We start from the raw sequence: 24859 nt of genomic DNA, 5'->3' as shown, positions 1-24859 counted from the left end.
GAGAGGTCGTAGATGGAGGGATGTCAGGGGCAGAGCAGGACTTAACAGGCTTTTTAAATTCTTGCACTGGATAAAACTGAAGCTGTTTCTCAACTACCGAGCAGGTGAGGTCTTGTGAGGAAGCCCAGATTACAGGCAAGCGAAGAGGAACTGCAGTCATGTTGTGTGAGAAAGCCGGTGGCCCACCACTGGGCCTGTTTGGGCTGGTTAGCACAGCAGTGAACTAGCCCAACACAGGGCAGTGGGAGCAGGGACATGGTCGGAACCTCACCTCAGCCTGAGAGTGTGGCTGGTCTGTGTCCAATTCTAGGGCCTGCTATGGAGCCAGGGAGCATCTGGGCAAGAGAATCTCTCTTCTTTAATCAGTAAAACAGCTCAAAGTGCATTCCTTTGTCACCTTTGGCTATGATTTTTAAAAATATATTTTTATTGATTTCAGAGAGGAAGGGAGAGGGACAGAGAGAGATAGAAACATCAATGATGAGAGAGAATCATTGATCGGCTGCCTCCTACACATCCCCCACCTGGGAACAAGCTTGCAACCTGGGCATGTGACCTGACCGGGAATCAGACCATGACCTCCTGGTTCATAGGTGGATGCTCAACCACTGAGCCAAGCAGGCAGGGCTGGCTATGATTTTTAAGAAGCGTCTGGAGGCATTTGGGCTAGAGAAACATTACTCCTCTAACAGTGGAACCACCCGGTTTTGGAGCCCTTACTTTGTTTTAGGTGCTGTACTCACTCTTACATGTGCCAATGAATTCTCCAACAACCATTTGCTGTTAGTCATATTTCATAGACAAGGAATCAAGGGCTTGGTGAGGCTTCCAGCATCTTCTGTGGGTAAGTGGTTAGAAGTATGTGAACATGTGATCTAGCTGCTGAGGCTGTGCTCGTGGCACTGTGTACGCCGCCTCTCACTTCTCCTGCCGAAAACTTCCCCGTGGAATCTAAGCAAGAGCTGGCTAGGAGCTTTTATTGAAGAAAAATTATTAAAGGTTATTGTTCTGTATTTGTAAAAAAACAAACTCTCCCATTTCACAATAATAAGGATGGTTAAATAGAAACATGACATGTAACCAAAGTAGGAAACCCAAGTGAGAACTCTGCATAGCCAGTCTTCCCCAGACACAAGCCAGCGCCAGTAAACTCAAGGCCTCAGCTTTGCTAGTTATGCAATTGTTTCCAAAGATATTATAGTCAGCTCAGCCCAAAGCATATGTGCTTCCACTCATCCATTTGCCAACCCACCTCTCTACCCATTCATCCACCCATCCATCCACTCATCCACCCATCCATCCACCCATCCATCCACTCATCCACCCATCCATCCACCCATCCATCCACCCATCCATCCACTCATCCACCCATCCATCCACCCATCCATCCACCCATCCACCCATCCATCCACCCATCCATCCACTCATCCACCCATCCATCCACCCATCCATCCACTAATCCATCCATCCATCATCCATCCATCCATCCATCCACCCATCCATCCACTCATCCACCCATCCATCCACCCATCCATCCACTCATCCACCCATCCATCCACCCACCCATCCACTAATCCATCCATCCATCATCCATCATCCATCCATCCATCCATTTAGTTTTTCATTTCACAATTATTGAGCCTGCCACATACCAGGCACTAGGGACCCAAATAAATCAGGCGGTTCTTTCCTTTGAGAAGTTCATACTTGGGGCAGAAGCACCCCCTTAGTACAGTATATACGGGTACTAAACATTGGTTCAGCATGCATGCAGTGAGAGTAGATAGGGAAGGGGAGTGGAGAGAGTTCAGCATGAGAAGGAGGCAATGAACTACCCCAGATCTCTCTGCGCCTCTCTTCTTAAATGTCTCAACTTAAATGTTGCCTCTTCAAGGCATCTTACCTGACCATTTATTCTAAAGTTGGCTTTACTTTTTATTCCCTCTCTTGGCTCCTTGACCCTGTATTTGTCTTTTAATTCAGTGGTGTTGTCTGTAAAGTGCCAGGTACAATGCGGTTCCATTAGGACAGGGACCACAACTTTTTTCACAAAAATATCTCCAAGGCCTGACATAGGGTGGGCGCTCCGTTTGTTGACTGAATGAATGAAGGTTTGTACTTTGGCCTGCAGGCAGTGACGAATAATGAAGGATGTTTGAGCAAGAAAGGGACATGATCAGATTGGTGGTTTGGGAGGACAAGGCTGGAGATGTTGTGGATGAGGTGAGGAGAAGGAGCTACACAGAGAAAAATTAGAAGCACTTGGCTGGGATAGGGGTCAAGATTCTGTTGGCCTGACCCAAGACATTGATGGTAGGTAGGAAAGGAAAGAAATAAAAATGTAAGGAATATTTAGGTTGAATCATTAGGAGATGCCTGTGGGCAGTGAGGGAAAGGGAATATGACTAAGGTCAGTTGTGTGGGATACTCTGTAACCACCGTCCTGTCATTAATTAAGGCAGAGGCCATTTGGGATTTGGGAGACATGGGTAGAATCTGAGGTAGACAGGGGCACCAGGGAGAGAAAGAGAGTGCACACACTGCTGAGAGGAAAGGCTCTGAGGGATGCTGGACTGCAAAGGGTGGCTAAAGGGAAAGAAGCCGGGACAGGATGCCACGCAAGGGCAGTTAAAGAGACAGAAGACCCAGAAGCCAGTGCTACTGTTGAAACCAGATAGAGGAGAACAGCCTAGAATGGGATTAAATGCAGGAAAGTCCATGAGAGAGGGGTGTGGAGACCCCGGTTCGGGCTGCAGCATCTCCAGCCATGAGGAAGGTGGGTGCAATGGGCCAGATATTCTGGTAGTTAAAGTGAAGCCAGACAGCGGGAGTTCTAGGCAAAATCTCCCAAATGGTAAATGTCAAATCAATTAAGAACAACCACAACCAGTGGTGGCTCCAGCAAACCAGATAGCCTCCGGCCACATCTGGCTCCCCGGTCATATGTTTACAACCCTGGTTTTGTCAGAGAACATGGCCTAGCTTTTCTAAGGAGAGTTTTGGTGGAAGGAGTATGACATACAATTTTTAGAATCAGTTAAGGGATAATTCACGCATATTATTCTAGAGCTTCTTTCCCCCCACTCGTCTATGTACATATACACCTAGCTCTATTTCACGGTTGCCCAGTATTTGCTTGGCTGTAGCATTCACTTTCTCATTTCATTACTGATGCCACATGGTTTCCACGTTGTTTTCTTGCACACAGTGCTGCAGTGAAATGCATTCATTGATCTCTGGGCACTGGTGAGTCCTTCCACAGGACAAATTCTTAACACTAGACCTGCCAGTCACAGATCTGCACACAGTGTGCTGTTTTCTCAAAGGACTTGTTGAAGTTGCTCTTCCCTCGAGCCTGGGAATGAAAAATGCAGGGACGATGTATGTGTAAGGAAGCTTGTAAATGGAAAACAAAGCTTTAAAGGATCTCCACCTGACAAATATACAGGGTGGGGCAAAGGTAGGTTTACAGTTGTTCATGTGGAAACTAATGCAACAATAAATAATAATACAAGAATAAACTCTGTTTTGCATACTCACAACTGTAAACCTACTATTGCCCCACCCTATAGAGCTTTCTTTTTAATCAAGATACCTTAATCAATAAAGAAATTTTTTAAAAAAGATGCTGTGGGTAGGGCTGTATTTATGAATAGGTAACTCTTAGTCATGAATCAAATATCTAGAGAGAGAGAACTTTTACCTCTACCCTCCTTTGGTCATCCATCTTCTAGTCCTAGAGTCAATATTTGAAGAAGGCAGTGACTCCCTAGGGCCCAATGAAACATGTGAAAAGAGTCCTGGTGTGGGAAATTTGTTCACAGATTTCAGGGAGATCAAAGGTTAAAGTCCATTAAATTTATTTTTTTTAACATGATTATACCCCTGGGATTTGGTATTTAATCTGTGAAATCATCGGTTTAATTATATTTTCAGAAGTTCATTCTTTGCCACCTGAGAGGGGAAAACCCCTCTCTCATCCTACAGAGAACACAAAAACACGCAGGAGAAGCTAAGAGGAGGCCTCAACAGCCTCTCTGCAGGGGCCCTGGCTTTCAGCCCCGCAGGCGGCACACTTAGCTCAGAGCGCCCTCTTCTGGACTCGGGCTCCACTGCACCTGCCCGGGCCTCGCCCACCAAGGCATGAGAAGTCTGATTTTTAGTGTCCAGAAAGCTATTCCAATTCTAACTTCAATACATCGTCTGCCTTAGCCACTGAAACCCCAAGATGGTCTTTTTCAACATTTGTGCTATCTTTTCAGGTCTCACAGAACTTGTCTCCTCTTTAAAAATGACTCCTTGGTTACTGTTTTCAAAAAATAGCCTCCTTAGATCTGAATTAAGTCACTGGATTCCAGTTACTTTTAACTGTCGGGAATGCATTCATGATTTTGGACAGGTGGGAACTAGGTCTGGAAGCCATAGGAGAAGGGCAGATAGTTCTGGGTGTCCTCACCCAATGCATTTGAGCAAAACATGGTTAAGATTGAGGTTTTCTATTTCACTCTAGAATGCAGTCAGAACCTTCAGTCAGCCTCATATTTCCTCTATCCATTGAACAAATATTTGCTGAGCACCTATTATGTGCCAGGGAATGTGCTAGGAGCAGGATCACAGTAAGGGACAAGATGACGACAGTGTCGCTTTAATCCATGGTGTGTAATAACTAGGCAGTGTACTTATTGCAAAATGCTTGGAAATCTAAGAGCGTCATAATGGGTTATTGGAGCCTCAATAAGGTGCTTTCAAATTACGTGTTAATCTTTCGCGTCCTGCTCCTATTAAATTTAACTAGCTTGCTCCTCTCAATTCAGAAATGGCTTCTTTCTAACTTCTTAAAAGGGGCTATTCAATCCTCCAAGCAACACGCTCATAATCTGTTAGGATAGGAAGGAGGAGGCAGAATGAAAGAAAACAGCTTTTCCAAACAGCTGCCTGTTTTGCTTGGAGGCCGGGCCCTGTTTGGATGTGGCAGCCTGAGGTTACCTGGCACAGGCTTCACAAACCCTGCTGGGGGAGCCCAGCCTGCAGCCCACGCTCCCGCCTCACCCTGCCCATCCTCCAGGCAAGCGCGGCCCCTTCTCTCTCGCATTGGGGTGTGGGAGCCATTTCCCAGGCAGAGGGGCATCAGGTCCTGGAAAAGGCCGGCCCCCAAAAGGGGTGCTTCCTGCAACCCAACCACGGCCTCTGTGGAGTTGAAGACAGCAATGACAGCTGGGGAACCCGGCAAGGGCATCCCAGACAGATAAGGGGATGACGCAAGGTCAAGGGCTGTGAAAAGTCAAGTCCCAACACAGCTCCCAATGAGATCCACTGGTTATTTATATTCTCTCTGACTTTTACTAAACTTTAGATGAACTTGGAGAGGCAGACATCCTTTCTTCCCCGCTTCTCTTGTAATACGATGCTTCTTTGGAAAGTCATGGATCCTTCCAGCCTGCTATCCAAAATACCCGCGAACTCAGCTTTTAAAAAAGCTAACCTTCTCTCCAAAAACACTCCTGGTTTCCAAAGCCATGGTTCTGAACGATTGTATTTTATGGGCTCGCTCCATCAAAAGTTCTGAATTTTCAGGTGCTCTTTCCCCAGTTACACTGTTCAATTAAATCCAGTTCATTCAACTCAACTCAGCAAATATTTACTGACCTGAGCACTGTGTTAGAAAAAGACCCAGACATGCGCTCAGGAAATTCACAGGCCAAGGGATGAGACGGATGAATAAATGAATCCTTTCAGCCCAGTGAGGTGAGCGCAATGACAGAATCATGTACAAGGCGACACTTGACGGCCTCCGCTCTCGTGGAGGTATGGGCTGGAAAAAGAACCAGATGAGAACTGCCACCTGAGTTTTAATGGGGCATCTGGCCAGGGAGTCCAGCAGGACGTCCTTGAAGAAGTTGCAGTGGTGACTGAAAGATGGATCAGGGCAAATGAGCGGCAGGGTGGAGGGAACAGTGGTCCAGGCAGGAGGGGAGGGGGGCGGGCGGGGGGGGGGGGCGGGGGGCATGTGCAGAGGAACTGTGGCAGGAGGCCACAGGCTGTAATCAAGGGACAAAGCAAAGCTGGGGCCAGAGCCTGGGACTGGAGGGGGAGAGCCGGGTGGCTGGGCCAGAGAGGTCAGCAGGGCCAATCCCATGTAAGGCCTCGTCAGCCACGGCCTTCACTTCTGTGCACGCATTTCCTATCGGCGCGAAGGGGATCGGAGCATCGTCTACCCTGTGGGAGGGAGTGAATCCCTGTAGCACTAAGGAGTGTGCTGTCAGTATCAGCTGTAATGATCATCCTCATCATCTCACCAGGATGAGTCTGTGAATGGGGGCCACGCTGGCCCAGGTCACATATGAGGTCTCAGAGGCCACAGAAATTGGCATAAACTCCTATAAGAGTAACCATGGGCTTTCTGGAGACATTCTGAATGAGTGACCGGCTGGGCTGCTGACCACAAGGCTCAAAAACAACCACCAAGAGTTTATCCCCAAATACCCAGAAAAAAACGAGACAGAGGAAGAAGGACAGCGCCTCCCGAAGAAGGCGGGCTATAAATGGAAAATTACCCTGGGAGAAAACACATCTTATTTGATGTGAACCCATTTTTGACTCTGTCTGGAAATCCAGGGCAGAAGGAAGTGGAGGGGACAGGGGTGAGCAGGGGTGCCCAGGCCGAGGCTGCCTGCACAGGGATGATGAGGAAGGGCTGCAGCAGCTGCCACGGCACCCACACCTCATGCCAGATGCTGAACAGACCCTGGGCTCTTAGGCTGCTTCTGGGCTGTGACATGTGCCCAGGGCTCAATGCTGGCCCACAGCTGAGATGGGGAGCGGGAGCTGGGCTGGGGAAAGGCAACATGGGAGAAGCCGCAGGGGAGTATGGGGAGCAGGGCTGGCGTTCCTGGGCCACTTCTGTTCCCTAAAATGACTTGTTGCAGCACTGAGTGAGATAACCGATCCAGTAAGCACTCAATGAATGTCAGCTTATAAATTAGTCAGTCCTCTCTTCTGAGCAACTTGGAGGCTCCATTACCCTTGGCTTTTAGCGCCAGTTCTACAGCCCATTTGCTGGGTGGCACTGGGTAACTTCTGAGCATGTCAGTGCCTAATACTTCTCATTCAAAAAGAATTGTGACCTTACCATTTCAATGGTTCTACTTCAAAAATGTTAACCATAATAAAGGGCAACATTTGATGACATGTTTCACTGTGTGCCAGACACTGTTAAGAACCTTCCTGGGAGGTTAGAGCCCCGGTACTCAGACCTGGAGTCAGAAGGCCTGGGTTCGAATCCCAGACCAGTCCCTTCCAGGAGCTATGGCCTTGAGCAATTCCTTAACCTCCCTGGGATTCGGTTTCTTCATCTGTGAAAGGGGTTTGGTCATAGTACCCAAGTCACAGGGTCCCGGAAAGACTGGATGAGGTATAGCTCAGGAAGAGGCATCTAGTACAGTGTCCAGTACCGAGAGCGCTTACTGACCCTGCACGATGAGCATTATCACTAATTCTCCCCGTCTGTACTACCCATTACCCTGTATTACAGCCCAGGAGACTGAGGCTGAAAAATGGTTACGTGTCCACACAGTGGAATACCATTCAATGATTAAAAAATAATAATAAATGAGCTCTCAAGCCATGAAAAGACATGGAAGAAATTTAAACCCATATTACTCAATGAAAGAAGGCAATCTGAGAAGGCAGCATAGTGCATGACTTCACCTGTATGACATTCTGGAAACGGGGAAACTATGAAGACAGTAAAAAGATTAGTGGGTTCCGGGAAGGGGGTGGGGGCGGAGAGAAGGGGAGAAGAGGTGGAGCAAGGAGGATTTCAGGGCAGTGAAACTTCTCTGAGTGATGCTAAATGGTACGCACATGTCCAAACCCTTAGAATGTACACCACCAAGCGTGAACCCTGATGTAAAGAATGGGTGATCATGAGGTGCCAGTGTAGGTTTACCAACTGTAACAGATGCATCCCTCCGGTGGGGATGTTGATCATGAGAGGCTGCGCACGTGTGGGACGGGGGGCATATGGGAAATCTCTACCTTCCTCTTAATTTTGCTGTGAGCCGAAACAGCTCTAAAAAAATGAAGTCTATTAATTTTTTTAAAATAAGGTTAAGTGGCACAGCTCCGGGAGGCGGGGCTGGGACTCGGAGCTCGCCGTGTGAGCTCAGCCAGGCTCCTGTCCACTCCCCTCGGCTGCGGGGACACATCAGGCTCCTGCTGGCGGAAGCAAGTCACAGGAAGGAAGCAGGTGGAGACTCGGGAAGGAAGGGCGCTGGACACCTCTGGTTATCTTGGTGTGTTCTTTGGTCCACAGGCCATCCCCGGCCCGCGCAGCAGCTTCCCCTCCCCTCTGGTCCCCTCGCCCCTCCGAGCCGGGCCCTGCCTGAATGAGGGTGTCTGTGGGAAGGAGGTGTGGACGGCGATGCACCACGGCCCCTCCACTGACACACACTCAGCTCCCAGGGGGAGTAGCTTGCACTGTGTGCCCGCTAGGAATGAGCGTGTGTGTTCAGCTATATATTTACACTTTAAAATGTTGATCCTTCTGACTTAGCCCCCTTCACGCCCACCAACATAAGAAATTCCCATGTTCCACTTTAGTACATTTCAGAACCTGCGTCTTGTAGCTGATGGTATGTGTGGATCCTATTTTCCCATGAGAAGAATAGAGTGATTGAGGGCTACCTATTTAGGATCCCTATCAGTAATGTGATATTAAAGCAAAATCTAGTGACTATAAACCTCGGCCATAGTTTCAAATAATGAGGATAGGAGCCAAACTATAAAATGTATATGCAAGTTATGTGCCTTAAGTAATTTGATCCTCACGGAATTTTTTTTTGAGGTGGGTGGTATTATATCATCATTTTATAGATGAGGAAACTGAAGCTCAGAGAGGTTATGTGACTTCCCAAGGGCACACAGCCACAAACTAGTGGACTCCATAGACTGTTCACCTTTGCTGACCTTTTGAACCTTTTGCACATGTTATCTTGATAAATCCTCATGGTCCTCTCCCTCCTACTTTAAATGTCATGCCTAGCACAGTGCCTGACAGTATGGCGCTGTCAATTAATGCTACTCTCCATCCCTCTCCTTGCACACTCCTCCTCCCACCACCTATCTGCTTCCCAAACTGGAGGATGCCTAAGAGTCACCTGGGAAGATTTATTACCATGTAGATTCAGTAGGTCTGAGCCAGGGCCCAGGAATTTGCATTTTATAACCAATGTCCCACATAATTCTGAGGTTGCTGTTCCCTGGATCATACTTTGAGAAACATTAATCTGTGGGCTTTAAAAGAAAATCATTTTTTTGTATTTAAATCACCTGTTAAAAAGTGAACTAAGTCAGTCAGAGAAAGACAAGTATCACATGATCACACTCATATGTAGAATCTAAGTAACAAAATAAACTGATGAACAGAGTGGATCCAGAGACATGGAAGCATGGAACAGAGTGCAGAATCTCAGACGGAAGGCAGGGGAGGGTGGGTGGGTGGGTGGGTGGGAGGTAATCCACCGAAGACCTTGAATGCCTATATGCTTAACTCATGGACACAGACAATAGGGTACTGATGGCCTGGGGCGAGGAGGGGGGGGGGATGAGGGCAGCTGGAGGGGGGCAAAGGGGGAAAAGAAGGGATATATGTAATACTTTCAACAATAAAGAATTATTTAAAATAAAATAAAATAAATGAATATAGTAAAAAGAAAAAAACCAGATAGTTCAAAAGAGTGGACAGTAAAAAGTAAGCCTCTCCATGTGCAAGGGTGTTCATGGCAGCAGTTTGGATAATAGAGAAAAGCTAAAGGCAGCGTAAGTGTCCATCCCTAGAGAATGCAGGCAAATACAATGTAGGCAATTGGAATGGTCAGAACTTACATAATTTACTTATACAACAAATATTACAGATAATACATCAAAATGGATAGCCTCAGATATAATGTTGCGTGAATAAAAGCAAATTGTGGAACTATACATACAGAGCACACTGCTTGTGTGTCTTGGCCACACACACACACACACACACACACACACACTCACACACACACACCATAATAGTAGTTGCCTTGGAGGAGGATTTAAAAATATTATGAAAAAGAGAAACAAAGGGAACTTCAACTTTCTCTCTAATGTTCTATTTCTTTTCTATAAAAAATCTGAACTAAATTTGAGAAAACGTTAACATTTGTTACATCTGGGTAGAGTGCACACAGGTGTTTCTCGCTACTTCTTTTTTGCTTTTCTTAAATAAAAGGAAAGCCGCCCCTGCCGCCCCTGGTCATTGTTTCCTTCCCTGAAGGCAGCCCGATGTTATGTTATTTGTGCCTGCCTAGGTCAGTCTGTACCTTAACAAGCATGCAAATCTAATCTGATTCTCCCCACCCTCTCCAGGACCTGGTCTTACAATTAAACTATCTTTTGATCTTCAATTGATCCAGTCCCTTTCCTGTAGGTTTCTTCTTATTGACAAACATCCTCAGGTCTCTCATTTGAGAAAATTCTCCATTCTCCAGCTCTCTCCATTCTTACTTCCTCAAGACATGATTTTCTCTTAGTGTGACTGACCACAGTCCTTCCCAGGAGGGTGGTGTGGACTCGCTGCCTCCGATTCCTCATCACTGACTAAAGCATTTCCTCCCCTCTCCTGGCTTCCCCATCCACCCATCTGTGGGAGCTGAACTCAATGAGCATTTCTTGATCTTTATGTTTCTTGACTCTTCTGCAGATTCTGATACTTTTGGTCGCCCCTTTCTTGACCCTGTCTCCTGCTCTGACTTCCATAAGCATTCTTTATCGGTCTCTTTCTTTTCTTCTTTGACTCAGCTCCCCTTCTCTCACAGCCATATGGGGAGTCCCCACGCCCACCAATTCTGTCTTCTTCTCTCCACTGATGACCTCACCAAGCCCCTGCTCCAACCACAATGAGCATTTAGGTGAAGATACTCATATCCTCTTGAGTTCTCTTCCTAAGTGGCTTCAGAACCACATTTCCAACTGTCTGAGGAGCACACCCACCTCAGTGTCCTGCAGATACAGCAAGCTCAGCCTGCCGAATTCAATGCACTTACTCTTCGGGAATTCTGTATTTCAGTGTGTCTCAAATTTAATAATATGCATACGGATCACCTGGGGCATCTTGCTGGCTGAAGCTTCTGGTTCTGTAGGCCTGGGGTGGGGCCTGAGATTCTGCATTTATAACAAGTACCTGGGTGATGTCTATGCTGCTGGTCCAAGGACCCCACTTTGGGTAGCAACATGCTGGAGAGATTTCCATTCTCCAGGCCAGGGGTTCTTAACTCTGCAAATCAGAACCAACTGGGGATTGTGCCAGTTATAGCATGGTTTAATAAATGTGCATATGGCCATGGAAAAAAGCGTGGCAGGTCCTGAAAATACTAAGAATAGAGTTACCATATGACCCAGCAACTCCTCTTCTTTTCTACCTGAAAAACTAAAAAATATTTATTTGCAAAGATATATGCACCCCCTATGTTCATTGCAGCATTATTCACAATGGCCAAGACATGGGAACAGCCAACATGCCCTTTGATAGATGATTGGATAAAGACGATGTAGTACATATATACTATAGAATACTATCCAGCCATAAGAAAGATGAAATACTGCCTTTTGAGACAACATGGATGGACCTTGAGAATATTAGGCTAAGCGAAATAAGTCGGTCAGAAAAAGCTAAGAACCATATGATTTCACTCATTTGTGGGATATAAAACTGAAACTCATAGACACAGGCAACAGTATGGTGGTTACCAGGGGGAAGGAGGTAGGAGTAGTAAATTGTAAAGGAGGCCAAATATATGGTGATGGAAGATTATTTGGCTTTGGGTGGTGGGCACACGAGGCACTATATAGATCATGTATCATAGAACTGTACACTTGAAACCTATATGATCCTATTAACCAATGTCACCCCAATACATTTAAATTAAAAAAATAATAAAATAAAATATAACCAATAAGTATGAGGAGTCATCTGGCATCTCGCTCATTCTATTGCTGGACAACTTAGACCTTATTCATCAGGCTGCTGAACTGTTCCTTTTTCAGGAATAGAAATGCCATCCAAAACTTTTCTGATATCCTTGTTGTTACCTGTTATGGCTTGCTGAATCAAAGCAGCTGCATTTATTCAATATTGTTTCCTTCAAGAATTAACTCATCTTTTTGGGCTTGAGTTACTGAACAAGCAATGCCTGACCTCATCTAAACCCTCTGGACGTATTTTTTGCTCAAGAAATTTTTGATTTCAACAAGAGAAACATTCTCCAGGATTATGACAATGATGGGGAAGTGAGCGTACACAGACCTCAGCTTGTAATGGAAGCCCAGTGTGACACCCTTGATCCTGTTCTGTACATGACTGCAGATAGTGTGAACGGTAGCCAGTTCCTTCCTATTTCCCCACCATTTGTCAACCCGGAGCCTCCTCTTTTTCTTTCCATGGAGACTGGGTTCCACATTGATGTGACTGAAGTTCCGTCACAGGGTGCCTCTGAGGCCCTTTGCAATAACTGTGTGTCCCACCCCATTTTCTGGGACGTCGACAGTTGGATTGCTGAGAGTGGTCTTCGTTCTCACAATAGATATGGTAAAGCTTACCATCATATTTTTAAACTGACTGACTTTCTGGATGGTGTTATTTGGCATAAATAACAGAATATTGGGGGGGGCAGGTTGGGGGACAAGCAAAAATGTGTATATGGTAAAAAAAATTTTTTCAAATAAATTACCTCTTTTTTTCTGCCTTGTCCCAACCCAGACAAATGAATCAGAATTTCTGGGTATGTGGCCCAGGCATCTGCATTCCATAAATACTATTGAGTTTCTGTTGGGCTAGGATTGTGCTCAAGACTGAAGAGATGGTAGTAAATAAGACAAAGCCTTATGGAACTTACATGTTAATGGAAATGGTGGTGATAAAATAGAAAAATAAACAAATACTGGAGAACATTTCCAGCAAGTGCTACGAAGGAAAATTTTGACTTCTGAGATAAAGAAAATCTGAGAAGGGCAGCTTAATCAGAATTTCAGGAGAGATCCTTCTGCAGAGATGACATTGGAGCTGAAATATGAACCCTGAGGAGATGGACACACAAAGGTCTAAGAAAAGCGAAGCATTTCAAGCTGAGGGAACAGTGTTTAAGGCAGAAGGAACAGCAAATGCAAAAATGCTGTGGCAGGTCCATGCTTGGTGAGTTCAAGGAAGGGAAGGAAAGCCAATGATGTAGGTGGAGCACAATGAACAAGGGAGGAAACGAGTGGGAGGAGGCCATGGAGAGGCTGGAGCCTGATCATGAGCCTGTAGGACACAGTCTTCCTACGGATAGAGCAACAGAAGTCACGAGAAGGTTTTAAGCAGCAAGGGGTGTGTGATCTGACTTAAGTAATCTGCTGTAGGAGGGCAAAAAACTGAAACAAGGAGGCAAATAAGAAATAATTGTGGTTTAGAACATGGTGGCAGTCATGGAGATGATAGAAGAGGTCAGACAGGATATATTTTGGAGAAAGAACTAATAGGACTTGCTGATGAATTGAATGGAGTGAGAAGGAGAGAAAAAGAATGACTTCTCTGTTTGGGGACTGCGGCACTAGGAGCATTTATTAAATTTTGAAATATTTGAGAAAGAAAATCTGGGAAATTGAGTAGAAGGAATCAACAGTTCTGTCTGGGCCATCTTAAGTTTAAGATAATTATTGGGCATCCATGTGGAGATGTTGAGCAGGAAGTGTGTTGTAAGACCGGGCTATAAATTATCTTTCCAGCCCTACCTCCCTCTCCCATGAACTCATCATATATAAGCCATCCTTAATCCAAAGTGTACTGCTTCCTCTTCTCACCTTGCATTTCCCCAACTCTGTTCCTTGCCCATGTAGTGTCCCCTGTCCAGTGTACCTGCCAATCTTGGCCTTTTGAGACCCTAATCATGTATATGAACCATCTCAAATAACTGCTCCTCCCCTATATCTCCATCCTCAGTGCTTTGTGCCTCCTAGGAACTCCCATTAAAATGTGATGTCTTATTTGCAACATTCATCACACCTCCCCACCCGGTGTATATTTGCCTCCCCTGCTGGGCTGTAAGTTCTTGGAGGGCAGGACTGGCATCCTGCCCTTAGGATATCTTCCATGATATCCACAATTGTGCCCAGCACATGAAAGGCTATTCATTAAATGTCTTGAATAAATGAGTGACTAGGACATGTCCTGAGATGATAGTCTGAGGTTAACCTAGAAATTGGTGATCAAAGGTGGGAAGTTTTCTTAACCCTGGAGGACCTGCTGATTGCTGAGTCTCTGGGTCATTGGCATGAAACCACCTAGTGCAATGCTAAGAGCCTTGACACATGTACGTCATTGTGTATCTCTATATAGTATTGTCCGTAATCTGCTTGGGGCCAAGAGTATATTACTTTTAAAAATATCTGAATCTTATTTGTGAACTCACTAAAGAACTCATTATTAGAAAAGCTGGTCGTATATTCTTTCCTAAGAAAAATGCTTACAGTGTAATCAGCACCACTGCTGCTCCATGCCCAGTTTTGATCAGCTGCACTTTGGTCTACTTCGCTTTCTGTTAGCTCATGTACCTTATGCTGGGGCACCGGAAACTGGTGTTGAATCCTGATCATTTTACGTCCTTATGCCCCATCTGTCCATTAAAATCAGATTTATTTATTCTAGTGCATTTTGCTTCACCATGTGTCAGGTCATGGATTCTGAAGTGGGGAAGAGACAATGACAGGTCAGATATTGGGTAGTGGGGTCTTTGTACGCAAGCTGACAGGCACCTAGAACGTGAGAGAAAGACAAGATAGAAATGGAGAGTAGTGACTTTGGAAGGAGGCTGGGGTGTGACCTCAGCTCAGAGGGTGTGAAAAGGGAAAGGATGAAGAAAGAAGGGTATGAAGGCTGAGTGAGATTAACAGAGTAATACAGACGGTCCCTGACTTACAATGGTTTGACTTATGACTTTTCAACTTTATGATGATGTGAAAGTGATATGCATTCAGTAGAAACTGTACTTCAAATTTTATATTTTGATCTTTTCTGGGCCCAGGGATATCCAGTACAATCCTTTCTCATGATATGGGGTCGCAGCAGTGAGTACAGCTCTGTCAGCCATGTGATCATGAGGGTCAACACTGATACTCCACAGCGTATTCACTGTGTGTAATGATTCTACCCAACTGTAGGCCAATGTAAGTGTCCTGAGCACATTTAAGGTAGGCTAGGCTGAGCTATGAATGTTCCGTAGATTAGGTGTATTTTCAACTTAGGATATTTTCATCTTACAATGGGTTTATCGAGATGTAACCCCATCAGAAGTTGAGGAGCATTTGTATAAACATAAAGGATAGAGAAGTAATGGAGGCTGTTGCAGGAGGATGGTAAAAATAACATTATCAATACCAGCACTTAGGCCCTACCTGGTTTGGCTCAATGGGTAGAGCGTTGGCCTGCAGACCAAAGGGTCCAGGGTTCAATTCCAGACAAGGGCACGAACCTTGGTTGCAGGCTCCTCCCTGGCCCGGGCCCTGGTTGGAGCGAGTGCAGGAGGCAACCAATCGATGTGTTTCTCTCACATAGATATTTCTCTCTGTCTTTCCCTCTCACTAAAAGATCAATGGAAAAATATCCTCAGGTAAGGATTAACAACAACAAAATACCAGCACTTAGCACCTTCTAAGTGTTGGTTACTTGCCAGGAATTGTGATAAGGGCTTTACACAGATTGTCTGATTCACTTTTCCCATGGCCTTAGAGTAGGTACTACTATTAAATCCATTTTGCATATAAGAAACAGGATCAGAGAGGTTAAGTAACTTGCTCAGGGTGACGGAGCTCGTAAGTAGAAGAGCTGAGATTCAGACCCAGATCTGTTGGGTGCCAAAGTCTATGTTTATAACCATCGTTTTATGCCACCTCTGATGTTGATTCAGGGACATCACGCCTGCTGGAGGGTGAGAAACTTAATGTCTCTCAACACCCCCAGAGAGTGAGGTCCTGGGTGATGAACTAAGTCAGAGGTATAGTTCAAAAGCCCGACCATGACTGAGCTGTCTGCCAGTCCTTCGAACACTCAGGGCAGAGATGCTCATCACCGCTAGAGAATACTCACTCCATTGTGTCGGGCCCCACCTACATGTTTTTTTTATTGTCTGCTCTTCGCCATGAGTAACGCCACTTTCCATTTTAAGCCGGGAGCTTCATGAGATGACCACGTTCTAAGCCAGGATTTAAAGCTAAGTGCTGCCTGGGGGATTACTCACCCACTTCAAGACAGGGCCAACATCACACTCTCCCACTCAGGATGCTGCTGGAATATCTTATTCCTTGCCAAAGGCTAAAGGAAATCTAGTTTCCCTGGAATCAGACTAGGAATGGTGCCAGGTTACCCAGAAGCTGGCGAGTTAACTGGTTCTCCAAGTGGGACTACTGTGGTTGTTCTGGTTCCCGCCTGTAGAGTAAGGTTTAATGGCTCATTCATTACCTTCATATTGGCAGAGGGCCTACTATGTGCCAGGCACTCTGCTCCATGATGGATATACTACAGTGAGCTAAAAGGCTGTGGGGGCAAACAGTCTAGGGAAGGATGAGCAGACAATTATAACAAAATGCTATAACCAGTGTAATAAATGATATGACACGGGAAGCTCAGCAAGTTTGGGGGATCAACAGCTGAAAGATTTATGCCAAAGGAGGTATGAAGGACAAGTAGGAACTGGCTAGGCTAGGTTTCTTAATTATAAACAGCCAAAATTGACTTTGACTGATGTAAGCAGAAAGAGAATTTAGAGAACCTGGGTTGCCCACAGAATCACTGGGAAGGCGTAGTGGCCTAGCATCACACTGCAGGAATGATCCAGCCAGAACTAGACGTGTGTGTGTGTGTGTGTGTGTGTGTGTGTGTGTGTGTGTTGCAGGGGTGGGTATCCCTCAAATAGGGGAGGGGGGCTTCAGATGCTGGGCAGTCAAAGGATGACGAATGCCCAGGACAGCAGGTAGAAGTAGGGAATGTGGGGAGGCTGTCTCAGAATGACCTAAGATCTTCTGAGTCAGAGAAACCAAAAGGAACAGCTAAAAGAGAGCGCTGACTGACTGAGGCAAGCAGCTGAGGCAGGCAGCCAGGCTCGCAGGGTTTCCTTGGTGAGTGAGGTTTGCTGCTCAACCAAAGACTTCGAGGCCTCTGTGGGGAAACCAGCTGTGTGACAGCAGGTAAGGAGGAACAATGCTTTAAGTCCTTCCTTTCATGCTAGTGTTCCTGAGGCCTTTCTGGAAGGCCACTGTTCTCAGTATATGCCTTTATATTACAGGGCCCACCTAAATCAGAAGAGATGTTCTCCACATAATAGTGGAAAAGATGTTTGGGATAATTATAATAGGCAACCTTTATGGCTGTGCTCACATGCGCTTAGATGCATTATTTCAGTTAATCCTCATAATAAGCCTGTTAGTTTACAGACAAGCAGACAGAGGCACAAAGATTAGAAATGACTTGGCCAAGATTTTAGCAAATTGTAGAGCTGGGGTGCAAATGGAGACCTACTTTATGGTAACTAAGAGTCTGATGACAGAAGACAAGAAATGAGGATCAGATTTTAAAAATGGTCATTAGAGAGGGAGAAAACTATTGTTTCTATGCTAAGTACATGATGAGGGATTGGAAGCCTAACCCCCCAGCTATTACCTCTCTCATGGGCACCATTTTGAATCTTAAGGTCAGCGATTGCTCCCTACTGAGAAATTTCCATTTCTATCCAAGGAGAAAAGCCCTATTTTCCTAGAGGGAGCCTTAAGTGAGAAACTTTTAGCATTAACTCAGGCTATTGACCCCTGGACTGCAGCAAGAGGTATATATAGTATTTAAAATTTATCTTTGTTGTTGCAAGTATTATAGATGTCCCTTCCCCGCACCCCACCCCCCAACCCTTCACAGCATTATTGTCTGTGTCTATGGGTTATACATATATGCATATAGGTTCTTCGGTTAATCTCTTCTCTCTGCCCAACTCCCCTTTCCCACTGAGATTCATCAGTCTATTGCATGCTTCCATGTCTCTGGATCTGTTTTGTTTGTCAGTTAATTTTGTTCATTGGATTCCACACATGAATGGGATCTTATGATACTTGTCTTTCTCTGACTGGCTTATTTCACTTAGCATAATACTCTCCAGGTCCCTCCATGTAGTCTCAAAGGTCCCTCCATGTCTTTTTTACTGCTGCATAGTATTCCATTGTGTAAATATACCACAACATTTTTATCCACTCATGTACTGATGGACACTTGGGCTGTTTCCAGATCTTAGCTATTGTAATTTTGAATGGATTTTTAAGATAAAAATGTCTCTGACTATACAAATAATATATGCCACTGGTTAAATAAACTAGGGAAATATGGAAAAATATAAAGAAGAAAATAAAAATCCTTGTAACTTTACCAGCCAATGATGGCTGTTGTCACATTTTTGGGCGCATGTGTGTAATCTGTAGTCTTTTTCCAATGCAGATGCATAGGTATTATCTTTTAAATTCACAGTTTTGAAGATCTTAAATAACTGTTGTTTTAATTTCAACACTTTCCTCAAGGGAGAATTTTACCACAGGATGCAATTTTGCAAATCTACTAAATGAGTATCAGTAGAGTAGAGCATGATAGGGAATGCAAGTTACTTTGTTCAAATGAGTGGGCAGACGACATGACACTCCCTGGGGTGCACTGGAGATAGGGTATGTGCCTGGTTCTTTGAGGAGGACTTGGTTTTTCATTATTTATTAATATTTCTAGCTGGTAAACATGACCTGAAAAAATGTTTAACATAATGATAACCTAATCAAGCAATCATTTACTTATTAGGGAGAGATTTATTCCACAATCTACCATGTGGATGACATTCAACAAGTTATGCAGACAAAAGTAGAAGAGCAGTTTCTAGGATTGAGCGCCAAGTGGAATCTTGGTTCTGATCCCACTTCCCCTTCTCTGGCCTTGGGGACCGCAACTCTTTCCACATCCCGGTCAAAAGGCAGTTCAAAACCCCATGGTCCTACACACAGTGATTTGGCCTTCTCCAGAAAGAATGTAGTCTGGCCTTTACAGTCCCCTCTGAACATCTCTTCTCGGAGCCCATGTGACTGAAGCCAGCACAAAGCTAGGTCTATTTGGTCACTGCTGTTGTCAACTCTTGTCACAGCCAGTGCCAGCCATCTCCTGCCATTTTCCCAGCTCATCAAAACCAAGTCCTACCAGTTCAGGAGCCCCGCGTGCTTTCCCTGCGCTGCCCAGACATCTGTTTTGTGTTGGGAGTCAGGGGCCGGTCAAGTGCTTGCACAACGCAGCTGGATTTGCTGATGTAAACAAAGTTGCTTGCATGTGAGTTTTCTGACCCTGAAAAGGCCCCAAAGAACTATACTCAGGCCTCCAGCCGGACTTTACCCTCAGTCCAAGGGGACAAGGAAAACGAACTTGAATTTAGTTAATAAGTTATAGCCAAGAGGAAAGCAAAGCACCTGGTTCCTCTCTTTCCTTCTCTGTCTCCACGTAACCCTTTTCTCACCGGGCCGTTCCTCGTCCTGAACTGAGGTGATGTCATTGCCAAGTGCATCCATGTGGTAACCCAGGAAGCCAAGGGGTAACAGTAGATGCTCTACCTCATACCCCTAGTTCAGAGCTCCTTTCTACTCTTGCTTTTTTGCTTTGTTTTTTCATTCTTCTTTAGATTTTATCTTTACTTACAAAGTAAACAGTTAAACAATACATAATTGTCTATTATAAAAGTTAATATCTCTCCCTGGCCAGTGTGGCTCAGTTGGTTGGGTGTCGGCCCATGCACCAAAAGATTGCCGGTTCAATTCCCGGTCAGGGCACATGCCTGGGTCACAGGCTCGATCCTCATTAGGGGGCGTGCAGGAGGAAGCCAATCAATGTTGTTTCTCTCTCTCTCTCTCTCTCTCTCTCTCTCTCTCTCTCTCTCTCCCCCCCCCCCTCTCTCTCTCCCTCCCTCCCTAAAAATTAATTTAAGGATCTTTTAAAAAAAGATACACATGCTTGGGTTCAGTATGGCAATTGGCAAATTAGTATGGCTTCCCAGGCTTTGGTTCCTGAAGGGCCTTCTAACTGTAGAGCGTGTCTTTCCAGCAAAACTAATAAGCTGCACAGCATAGCACAGATCAGCACTCCCCCTGCCCACCTGCCTTTTTTCAACAAATATTTATTAAGCACATATTATGTTCCAAGCCTGTGCAGGACACTGGAGGAAAAAAATGGACAAGGACTCTGCCCTAATGGAGCAAAGTCAAGGGGGAGAAATAGTCCAGTAATAGCTCCAGTGAAATACAGAGGGGCTAGGGGAACTTGGCTGGGGTGCTGGGCCGGACCTGGGGCTGATGGACAGGAAATTATGTCTGAGAAAATCTGAGGTGAAGTCTGAAGAAGTAGGAATATCCTGGGGGCTGGTAGGGCAGGTGGCAATGTTGGCCAAGGGAGGTCCAGGCCAAGGGAAAAGCAAGTCCAAAAGCCTGGAGGTGAGAGTGAACCTGGCACATTTGCAAACCGGAAGTTCAGTTCTGTTAGAGGCCAGGTGGATTCAATGCCAGGGAACTCTTGGGCCTTCTTACTCAATATTAAGACCAGGAGAGCTTGGAGGCAGGGTGGGCCACTGGCCGTGCCTCAGGAAATGGCTGGGATATAAGCTCCACGGCGGGAAGACTGCGGACTTTGTTCACCATCTGAGAATGGGGCCAGGAACATAAACTCTTAATAACCATTTGTTGAGTGAATGAATGAAGTGCCCTGAAGAGGACCCCAGCCATCTCTTCTGGTGTCACCAAGCCCCACCAAATCATAAGGCCAGGAGGCACACTGAGAGCCTGCTCTTCCCCGCCCCCTTTCCTCTGAGTGTCTGACCTGCCTTCAAACCTCCCAGAGATGACACCATCTTGTAGGTAGCATGACTCGGAACTTCAGTTCTTAAGGTCAGACACATGCAGCCGAGGGACAGACGACTTGTCCAGTCATCTGGTGAGTCAGGACAGGCTGGAGAAGAGCAGGGACAAGAGTCCTTACTGCCTAGCCCGGCAGGTCAGGCAGAGAGGAACTCCGGCTCCACAGCACTATTTGTCATCTGTTAAGACGCTGGTGCTTCACTTCCAAACCTGCTATTGAAGATGAAGAAGCCCACACTCCCAAAGCAGCACTATCTCACCTGGAAATTCTATTTCCCGGCATATTTGGTGGCAGGGTTTTTAAATCCCAGTTTAGCTCTTCTCCTGGGACTGTGCACTGGCTGAACGCTGCTGTCTCTCTGAGAGAAGGCCACTGGGCCTGTCTACCCCAGATACCCTGGCGGAGGCTGTGCAGAATGGCTAGCACATTTGGCCCACACCCACATCTACTGTCTTATCTAAGGTCCTGCTGCCTCTTACTTGGACCATTGCATCATTGCATCTAGTTTCCCTGCTTTCACCTCTCCTCCAATACTTGCCCATGCAGCAGCCAGAGTGACTTTTTAAAAACGCATTTCTGACCAGGTCTCACCCCAGCCTGCATTGTTCAGTGGTTTTCCACTGTCCTGTAGATAAGGACCTATAGGGCTCTGCATAGGTCCCTGCCCACATCTCCAACCACAGCCCTCTCCTCTCATCCCTGGTGAATCATTTTCAGCTCCCCAAATGAAACATGCTCTTTCTAGGCTCAGGGCCTATGCACATGCTTTTCCTGATAACTGTTCCCTCTTCAGTAGGAATATAAATGTCCTTTCCTCCAGGAAGTCTTCCCATCTCCCAGGCTTTATAGGTCACCTATTATCTGGCTCCCATGATGCCCTGGACTTTACCACAGTGACATTCAGTTCACTGGGAATCCCTTTATGGTGGGTCTTCCCCACTGGAATGTGAACTTCAAGAGGGCCTCATCCAGTCTGTCCTGTTCCCCACTATATTTCTCATGCCTGGCACATAGTAGGTCTCATTAAATATGTGTCAAGTGAATGAAGGAGTACTCAGATCTTTGGAAATCTGGGAACAACTTTACCAATAAAATAAGAGGCAAAGAGAAACACAAACATAACAGAACCTCATTGAAATTCTGAGCCATGTGACCTTCCTCACCCTGGAGGCCTGATTTCATCTTATCATGCGCTTGTATATTGTGATTAGATGCCCATTAATTCTCCCAAACTGGTTTCTAGCTCAGTGTAGAGAGATTTGGGCCTTCCCATCAGGTGCCACCATAACCAGCAAACCAGAGCCTTGGAGCCACCCACCCAAATTAAGTCAAGACGCAATGGAGTGCCTGCCAGAGGCCGGGCCTCTCGCTGCAGAGACAGGAAGCCCTCCTGCCCCTGCCTCACATGGTGGAGCAGGGCGAGGAGCACCTGGAGCCTGCACCCATGTCACCTCACCTGTTTTCTCTTCTCCCCCCTGAGCAGGGACAAACAATAATTCAGTAAAGAAAATATGAGTAATGGAAAGAAAGAGAAAAAATAAACATATCAAAATGGGCAGTGTCCCCTGGGCTCCTGCTTTTAAAGAAAACAAGGAGAGTAGATTTGGAGATATTTCCGTGACTCTGCTAAAGGGACGAAAATAATCAAGCTGGCCCTTCCCTTCCAGGCTGAATTCCTTTCCTCTATCTTGATGGGGGGGGGGGAGGGGGGGAGGAGGGGGGAAGGCTACCCCAGACCAGGACTCTCACACTCTGGTGTGCATCAGCATCCCCCAGGAGGCGTGTTGAGGCTGCAAGTGCCAGCCCAACCCAGACCCATGTCTATAATACTGACACACAGTCCCCCGCCTAGATGCTCAATGAAAGGGGATTAATGAACATAGTATTGCATGTCCACATAGTGTAACCCTATGCAGCCATTACAAATGGAGGTATAGATTTATGTTTATTAATAAGGAAAAATCCTAATGTATTGAGTAAAGTCAGGTTATAAATGATCAGAATATATGTGTGTGTGTGTGTGTGTGTGTGTGTGTGTGTGTGTGTGTGTGTATAAATGAGCAATTTGCTCAGGCGGTGACCTAGGCTGTGGGGGGACAATCTCAGAACAGGATTCAGAGCATGTGCAGATAATGCCGCTGGGAGGATGACTGCAGAAGGAAGCACCTAAGAGCAGATAAAATTTCTTTGCAAGGTTTTCCCTGAGGAAGAGACCCTCCACAGGAGGAAGGTCAAGTCTGGTCTATTTTCGTAACGGCGTTTCAAGTGCTCAGCGGACTTATTTCCTGCGGTCCCCAGGAATCCAGCAGCAGGCTTTCAGGAGGATGTTGGTGATAGGGAGCAGGAACTTCGTGAGTGAGAATCAATAATTATCTCTATATTTGCCTCACTTTTTTTCTATAAAAATAATCTAGTGGAAAAACACTTGCTTTAGAAGAGCAAAGTTCATTGCGACAGAGAGCAGAATGGGACATGGAAGTAAGTCTCTTAGTGTGTGGCAGCATCCTTAGGTCATGACTTTACAGGCTGGAGACGGATCTGTTCACTCATTCCCTTCCCTCCCTCATTCATTCAACAGATAGGTGAGCAACTCCTCTGTGCCAGGCATCGCTTAGGGACCGAGGAGAAGGTGGTGACTAAACATGGCCCTCCGGGACCTGACAGTCTAGTGAGGGAGATAGACATCAAACAAGTAAATACATGGGTGGATATTTAATGAATTACAAGTGATGGGACGTGTTGGAAAGGAAGAGAACAGGAAGGAACAAAACAGAATAATGAAGGCAGAGGGGGGACAGAACTCAGGTCAGGAGGTGAGGGGAGACCTGAGGAGGTGGTGCGTCAGCTGCCATCTGAAAGGCGAGTAGGAGCCAAGGCAGTGGACCGTGTTGGGGAAAGGCATTGCTGGAAGGCGAGCAATTTGTATGAAGGCAGCGTGTGGAGAAGACCACGCTGGGTCAGGGATCCCAGGGAAGACAGCAGTGGCTGGTATGCAGTGGGCAAAGGGAGGGAGTGGCAGGAGGTAAGGCCAGACCAGACGGTGTCTTGCAGGCCATGGTAAGGGTTCATGAAAATGGAAAGGCACAGCAGGTTTTGAAAGAGGGAGTGGCCAATCTGATGTAGGCTTCTTAAAAATCCCTCTGGCTTTGTGTATAGAAATGATCAGAGGAGCCAAGAACAAAAGAGGGGGCCGTTTCAGAAGTTCAGACAGGAGCGGATGGTGAACTGCACAGGGTGGATAATAAGTACCTAAATTTGCTAACTCCACTAGAGTCGAAGGGCTCCATATTGAGAGGTTAGAGACACTTAGACTTGTTAAAAGGGCTGGGACTATGGTGAGATGAGGGAGGTACTTGCTTCAGGTGCAAAATTTACTCAGAAATGGTATTTCAATGCAATATTTTTAAAAAGTCAAATTTCATACGGAAAAAAAAACAACAACCCATGACGAACAAGTATCAAATTAAAAAAAAAAAGACAGGATCAGTAATAGTGCTGGGCCAAGTCAAACAATGAGCCTGAGGAAAAAGGAAAAATATCAGTAGTAGGCATTGTGTCTTTATTCAAAACTCTCCTCACTCTTGTCCTTGGCTAGCTGACCCTCCCCACCTGTAAAATGAAGAGGCCGCCATATCACCCTCTGCTCTGAACACAGATATTATGGAAAGAAAGCTGATGACATAAATCACCACAAGCCTCTGGTGATTTAGACATTATCTTTTCTCCTTATTCTGGAGAGTCTGAAACAGAAGGTGCATGAGAGTTGCTCCATCAATATTTCTGATGATAATGTTAATGGCTAGCATTTTCCATGTTCTTAATATGTCAGGTACTTTGCCAAGAACTGTTAAATACAATGATTTCATTTGATCCTCACAGCAATCCGTG

General features: G+C 45.8%; 1 protein-coding gene and 1 pseudogene across 4 annotated transcripts in view; one reads left to right on the top strand and one right to left on the bottom strand.

Annotated features, from left to right (window-relative positions):
- The window catches only part of FGF1 (fibroblast growth factor 1), a 91280-nt gene that overhangs the window by 29285 nt on the left and 37136 nt on the right, over positions 1-24859 (top strand). Inside the window, exon 2 of one of the 3 annotated variants that reach the window (XM_081091769.1) lies at positions 23166-23322. The exons of the other annotated variants lie outside the window; for them this stretch is intronic. The gene's annotated coding sequence lies outside the window, so the exon portion shown is untranslated. The remainder of the gene's footprint in view (positions 1-23165; positions 23323-24859) is intronic. 3 annotated transcript variants of the gene reach the window in all.
- Positions 12041-12630, bottom strand: LOC308520297 (large ribosomal subunit protein uL6-like; annotated as a pseudogene). The gene has a single exon. The product of its transcript is annotated as a large ribosomal subunit protein uL6-like (transcript).

Source organism: Myotis nattereri, assembly GCF_964212035.1.
Source record: "Myotis nattereri genome assembly, chromosome: 5".
NCBI lineage: Eukaryota > Metazoa > Chordata > Mammalia > Chiroptera > Vespertilionidae > Myotis > Myotis nattereri.
Note: the sequence above shows the minus strand (reverse complement) of the source record. Positions and strands in the feature narration are given on the sequence as shown.